Here is a 7,128-nt window from a genome sequence, read left to right on the forward strand (position 1 = left end):
ACCAACTAAATTATTAATGAATTAAGAGTTGGGGATTCCTTACAGACCCACCCAGGGTCCTGATGCTCTTCAGAGCTTTGTGAATCCCCTAGAGTTTTGGGGTAAAGTTGGCATACATCAGAATTTTTTTTCTGGGGTATTTCTGGTTATTTCGAAGGGATCTGTGATCAAAAAAATGTATGTGTCTCTGGGAAGAGAGACCCCCATCCCCGGCAGAGCTCTTGTCCTTTCGGTTGATGCCAGTCAAATGTCAGTGTACTTTAGAGTCATCTGAATATACGGTTGAAGTGTAGATTCGGATTCAGTAGGTCTGGATGAGGCTCACTGTTAGCACAAAAAAGATCAGGCCAGACGCAAACGTCACGGGTCAGCTCAACTCCTTATTCAGGAACAAAGTTTCATGCAGGAACAGGGTATGCAGGAATGGGGTGACACACCTCTGATGGACCCACTCTCCTGGTAGAAAATTGAGCCACTGGCCAAAAGGGAAGTTTGGGCTTATATAGGTTATACTTTGAGGTAACCTAATTATTGCCAGAGCGTGTCTAATGGAGGGTCCAGGGTCAGCAGCCAGTGGACCAGATGGATGGTCTTGAATCCTTCCAGGATCTCATTGTACTATTACTGAGAAAGAACTTATTTTGGGAAGGATTAGTATTTCAGCTTCTTCCCAGAGAAAACTAGTCTAGGCTTGGATGGATATTTCCTCCCCAGGGCTTGTCTTGTCACTAGGAAAGAATGCATTGGAAAAGATCAATGCTATCAATGTATGGCTTTCTTTTTTACTCTGTTTTCCCAGGCTGCAGTATTTTGGAGTTTTTCATTCATATCCAACACTCACAAGTCTGCATTTCTGACTAACTGATGGTGACTCAGAGACTGCTTATATGCAGATGGCACTTTGAGTAGCAAGGCTTGAAGGCAAGCAGATCTGCTCACCCTGATCCTATACTATCCTATACAGTAAGTCCACCCTTCTTATTGCCACCAGAGGGACCTCAAGGCATCTCCTTATTGCCACCAAAGGGATATCAAGGTCTTCCTTAAGCTTGTTCTCCATTGTATCACTCCTGAGCAATGAATTCCATCATGCCAGACTACATAAGCATCAGGACTTGGAAGTCAAATCAGTGTCTGAATCCTGCTTCTGATGTTTACTAACTTTGTGACCATCTGAACTCCATTTCCTTTAGATGTAAAATGGGAATAAGAATACCTACTAGGAGGACCAAATGAAATAGTGGATGTAAAGCATTTAGCTTTCACATAGTAAAGTTCAATGAACAGGAATGTGACTTAACCATGACATGCCCTAGAATTTCCATTTGCTTACAATTCCCTGGTTAGACTCTTCTCCCAGGACCCTTTCTCTGATGCCTCAAACCCTCCCTGGACCCTTCATCACCATTTATTCTTTCGCCTTAATTATAATACTGTGGGTGATTCATTTATATTCTCCGACTGCAACAATGCCCATACTTTGGAGCACATATTAATAATATTCGCTAGTAAAGTTAAAAAAACTGAATGACTTCTATTTCTTTTTGTTGTGTGTGTATATAACATACCTATAACAACTATGCCTTAGCTACAGTGAATATATATGCTGGTATATTTGTGTCTTCTCTAAAATTTATGTTGAAATTTAGCAGCAACAGTGTTAATCTGGGCTATGGGTGAACTCAATGATAGAGTGTCCACCTAGCACACCTGAGGCCCTGGATTTGATCCCAAGCACTGTAAAAAATAAATAAGAACTTTAAAAGCCTAAATGATCAGTAATTATGGGGTAGGAATGTAGTTCAGTGGTAGAACATTTGCCTAGCATGCACCAAGTCCTGGGTTAGATACTCAGTGGAAGGAAGGAAGGAAGGAAGGAAGGAAGGAAGGAAGGAAGGAAGGAAGAGGTGGGCATTTAGGGGGTGATTAGGCTTTGAGGGTGTTGTCCACATGAATGGGATCAGTGTCCTTAAAAAAGGATTGGAGGGAACTAGCTAAGTCCTCATTCTGCCCTTCCATTTCCTCTGCCACAGGAGAAGGTGGTATCCATCCCTTTTGCCCTTCCATCCCTTCTATCACATGTGGACACCTAGCACCATCTATGAGGAAGAGCCTTTAACGGAAACCAAACCTGCCAGCATCTCCATCTTGGACATCCCAGCCTCCAGAACTGTAAGAAATAAAGTCCTATTGTTTATAAATTATCCAGTCTCAGGTATTTTGTTACAGTAGCATAGACTATGAATGTGTATCAACCTATAATTGAAGAGGTTAGTTTGGTGATTTCTTTTCTCCTAAATTAATTTAGTCTTCAGTATTGTCTATTACTTCTGTTATTGTCTATTACTTCTATTGTCTATTAGGTTGCAGATCTCAAGAGAATAAGTAGTTCAGCATGGGCACTACTTTATACAGGAATCAATTCACTCAATAAATGTTTGTGGGCATCATGCAGGTACTGGATACAATAGATGAGAACTGTGAAGATCATCCATTTGTTTTGCAACAACACAGGTGCAAGTGGCCTTCCTTGGCTCCAAGATAGTTTCTGCCACCCAGGAGGGGACAAATTCATGCCATAACCTTCCTCTGTATGCCATTCTATGCCTTCAGAGAGCCCACAAATACCAAGAGGCATCACTCTGAAATGATAAGGGAGATTCTGACTTTCTCCAAAGCTCCACAGCAGTTGTTGACTTAGGCAAAGAATCCCTGGCTCTGTTTCTCAACTCCTGGGTGCTTTGGGCAGAATATTTCAGTTCCCTGAAAATTAATCATTGTGGCTATTTGTGTTCCCATCCAAATAATAATAAAGACCCTCTCTCACCAGGCACAGTGACTGGAGCATGCCTTTAATCCCAAGTACTTGGGAGGTTCAAGTAAAAGGATTGTAAGCTCAAGGTCAGCCTGGGCCACGTAGTGAGACCCTGTCTCAAAAATAAATATGTAAAATTAAATGAAAATAAATAAAAATAAAAGGACTGGTGATTTAGCTCAGTGGTAGAACACTTACCTAGCACAAGCAAGGCCCTAGGTTCAATCCTGCAAAATAAATAAATAAACAAATAAATACCCTCATTCAGGCAGTCTGTACAGCTTATGAAGATCTTTCACACAAATTAATAAGAATCAGCATCATCATAACCCTGACAGGTCGACAGGGCTCCAGATCCCCCCCCCCCACATCTTTTTTTTTTTTTTTATTGTTGTTTGGTACTGAGCATTGGATCAGGGGTGCTTTACCACTGAGCCATATCCCCAGACCTTTTTATTTTTTATTTTGATATAGGGCCTCCCTAAGTTGCCCAGGCTGGCCTTAAATTTGGCCTTGAATCCTCTTGCCTCAGCCTCTCAAGTTAATGGGATCATAGGAATTAAGGGATTTATCTAAGGTCAGACACTTAAAACCAGAATACAGACATACTTACTACTGATCTATGAAACCTTTCTGCTGTTACAGGATCTTGAATCACAGCTAGAAAAAGAGCAGAAAAAAAGAAGAAGAAAGGCCCCCAAACCCTATGCTTGTTCTTGGTGGGTTTTCAAAAGGAAATGTAGGGATGAGGTGAGGTCCTGCAGCCGTGGAAGGCACAGGTAGAAGGGAGGGTGGCTCTTGTGTCTTTAAAATGGTCCTTAGACTATCTTCCAGTTTTGTCCCTTGCTCTGAACTCCAAAGTCTGCAGTCAGGCCTAATGAAGATTTCTAGTTGACTGGGGAAAGAAAATGGTCTCTGCCACATGAACTCAGGCACTGAGGCAGACACAGGTATCCTTCTTGGAAGACAAGTGAGCCAAGGTAGGAGTAGGTTTTCTTGGTAGGTGTACCTTTCTGTAGCCATTTTTCATCAGTTGTCCCTCAATATTTTGTGGAGCTGTATTTAGTTGGGAGTTAGGGACCCTTTGTTTAGTATTAGCCTGTGTGTTATTTGGTACTGATTTAGGAAAAAAAAAAAAACTGTCAGTGGGATATGTGGATACTGAGGATTGAACCGGGGCACTTTATCACTGAGCCACACCCCCCAGTCCTTTTTATTCGTTATTTTGAGACAGGATTTCACTAAGGTGCTGAGAGTCTCACTAAGTTGTTGATAGCCTCTGTGTTATTGGGATTGCGAAAGAGAAGGGGATTCTCAGGAAATCGGAGTCAGCACATGATCCAGCTCTCTCTTCCAGTGTGGAGATGGCCCTCCATTGCTACTTTTAGGATTGAGGATGGATTTTATTGAGAAAAGCTGGAAGAAATAGTGATTTCTCAAAATCACTCTTAGGTACCTGCCGCAGTCTGTCTGGCTGCAGCAAAATAACCGGGGGGTGACGAATAACTTGTGTATGTTGATACAGCAGGAGTGGGAGCCGTTTATTGCAGGACAGGAGCAGTATTTATACATTCCACAGAGCTTATCTAATTAGCATAAACTAGATACATCAGTCAACCAATAAGGAATCTCCACACTTAATGGCTTGTTTTTGTTACTTCTCAAACCACTCCCTCAGGCATTTTGCCAGGCACCATCCAGACTTGTTTACGAACTCTAACATTCCCCTGGCAAAATGCCAGGTGTTATTTTTGACTTGTTTACAGACTCTAACAGGTACCTTTCAAGGATTGGGGGTCATAGTCCCTGCCCTGCTACCAAATAACAGTGACTTTGGTTCAAGACCTATACCTCAGCCTCTCTCTGACAAGAGCTGTATATCCTGAAAGGTTAAAAGATTCTCAGTTCTGAATGCACGTTTGAATCACCTGGGGAGTTTTATAAAAACTCAGAGAAGAGTATATATATATACTTATATATACTCAGAGAAGAGCCCCACCCTCAGTTTCTTCTTCAGTTGTTCTGGGTGAGGCAGGGAAGTTTTTACAAACTCGCCCAGGTGATCTATAGTACAGTCAGGGTGGAAAACTGGCAGGGTAGGACAATCTCTGAACTCTTCTAAGGAGATGGAAAATCCAGAACCTAGATTTTCAGCTGGCCTGCTTTTCACAACCCACCATGTGGTCTTTCCAGGTTTTAACTTATTATTTATTTTCTCAGACACCATCTTGCTCTTTTTTTCCCAGCCTCTAGACTCCAGGCTGGGGAAAGATTAGAGCAAACAGAACTGCAGTATTCACTGGTCAAGTCCCTTATTTTATAGCAGCAGACCTCCAGGGAAGCAATATGTTCTAAGGCAGAGCAAGGGGTGTCCAGCCTCCCTGCACTCAAGCCATCGTCCCTGCCATGATGCCCTGGGCACTGGAGGCTGTCAGGGGAGTTACAGGTGAGTGGAATAGTTCACTTTGGTCCCGAGTTCCCATAAGCCTCTCATCTAATAGTGCTTTGGAGTTTGGAGATACTACCTCATTCCTTCTTCAGTTTAATCACTACATGTCCATTCCCTAGAGAGGTAGCATTATTACCTACAGATGTAAAACTACAGGTGGAAAGTTGAGACTTGTCCAGGTCACAGTGCGATAACAGCAGAGGCTGTGTAATGGAAACGGGCCCTTGTTTTCCTAGAGGAAAATCCCTTCCTTTTCACCCTGACTTAGTTGTTCTGCAGTGCTGGTCTTAGCTGCAGTGAGCTCCATTCGTCACAGAGTCATACCTGTCTGAGGTGACTTCTGCTCTCCTACCATGCCAGGAAGAAGAGAGAATGCATTCTAGAACACTTCCTAACAGGCAGCTGTGCATCTGTTTTCGGCAACTCGTACCTCTCTTGTGTTTACTAAGCTTTTTCACATGTTGTTCCCTGCCTTTGTGTCCTGGCTTAAGCTATCTTGGTCATCCCTGGCTGCACCATTCTATCCGGAAAGCCAAAATGGCAGGAAAGCTCCCACCCAGGGGGTGGAAGAGGTGATGAGAAGGAAAAATATTTGGCTTCCAAGTTGTCCTGTGGGTCAGTGGAACAGCTGCAGAGGTACTCCAGTGTTTAGCCATGATGTGCCAAAGCGAAAGCCCCAGCAGGCTCGTGCAGAGCAGGTGTATTACCATCCATTCACACTCAGGACCTTTTGATTACAAAGGAGAAGAAGACTATTGTCATCTAAATTTTCTGTCATGTACATTTGCTTTGAGCTTTGCCCAGTGCAGAATCATTTCTGAAGCTTGCGTGGTTTCATTTCCCCTTCCTGGTCTGCTCTAAATCCATGAGTGGCCACAGACAATGTAGGTCCAGAAACTGGGCATCTAATGGTTATGCAGCCAGCAGAAAGTACACTCTGCCCAGTGATGGCCCTTTGTGTGATTATTTTTTGAAGGTGCAGCTGGTGCTTTCCTCTTGGAAAACTATGAACTCTCCACCATGTGGAAGGTTATTTGGGCTGATGGGAAATCTGATAGTGCAGGGACATCATTTATAGGTCTGTTGTCTGGAACATCGAGTACAATGAACCACCTCAGTAAGGCCTGGGCCTTTGCCAGCTGTCAGTCCTTTAACATTTTGTCAGTACTGCTCTGATCTGGCTTTAACTAACTGCTGTCATGCCAAGAGTGTCGACCAGTCTCCAAGATGAGCCCTAATAATCCATACATCTTGGTTTCCTTGCCTCATGGGGAGCACTGATCCATGTAGCCAATAGGATATTGCAACCTGATAGTGTGACTTCCTAGATGAGATTTTTTTTTTTTAATTGCAGCTTCCATCTTGAGCCTTTGAATTGTTCCCTTTAGGGGAAACCAGCTGCCATGTTGTAAGGAAACTCAAGCAACAATATGGAGAGACCATGATATAGAGAGGAACCAATTTACCAGCTTGAACTTGCGAGGCAGATGAGGGAGCCGTGTCCGGAAGTGAGTCCTCCAGCCAGTTAAGCCTTCAGATGATTCTAGTCCTTCAGCTTTTGGAACTTGGCTGAGTTCTCAGATATCATGGAAGAGAGACAAGTTTTCCTACTATGCTCCATCTGAGTTCCCAACCCATATGAATAATGGGATAATAAACCATTGTTTTATGTCACCAAGTTGTGGGGCAGCAGTAGATGACTCCAGCCTAGTTACATATGGATATGAGCCACCCCCCTTTCTAAAATAATCATTCAAAGATGGATTCTTCTAGACCTACATTTTAAACTGCATTCATTTATTCTGAGAATTCCTAAGAGACGTCTTCTGACTCAAGTTCCAAGGAAGACTCAAATGCACTTTGC

General features: G+C 43.0%; 1 long non-coding RNA gene across 1 annotated transcript; it reads left to right on the top strand.

Moving 5' to 3' along the window:
- Nucleotides 1–806: 806 nt before the first annotated feature.
- Nucleotides 807–5,261, top strand: LOC131424674 (uncharacterized). The gene is made up of 3 exons (XR_009228071.1): nt 807–963; nt 2,034–2,172; nt 5,139–5,261. It is a non-coding gene; the product is annotated as an uncharacterized LOC131424674 (long non-coding RNA).
- The last annotated feature ends 1,867 nt before the right edge of the window (nt 5,262–7,128 follow it).

Source organism: Marmota monax, unplaced genomic scaffold (assembly GCF_021218885.2).
Source record: "Marmota monax isolate L192 unplaced genomic scaffold, Marmota_monax_Labrador192_F-V1.1 WCK01_AAM20220418_F8-fsc00052, whole genome shotgun sequence".
In the NCBI taxonomy this organism is placed as follows: Eukaryota; Metazoa; Chordata; class Mammalia; order Rodentia; family Sciuridae; genus Marmota; species Marmota monax.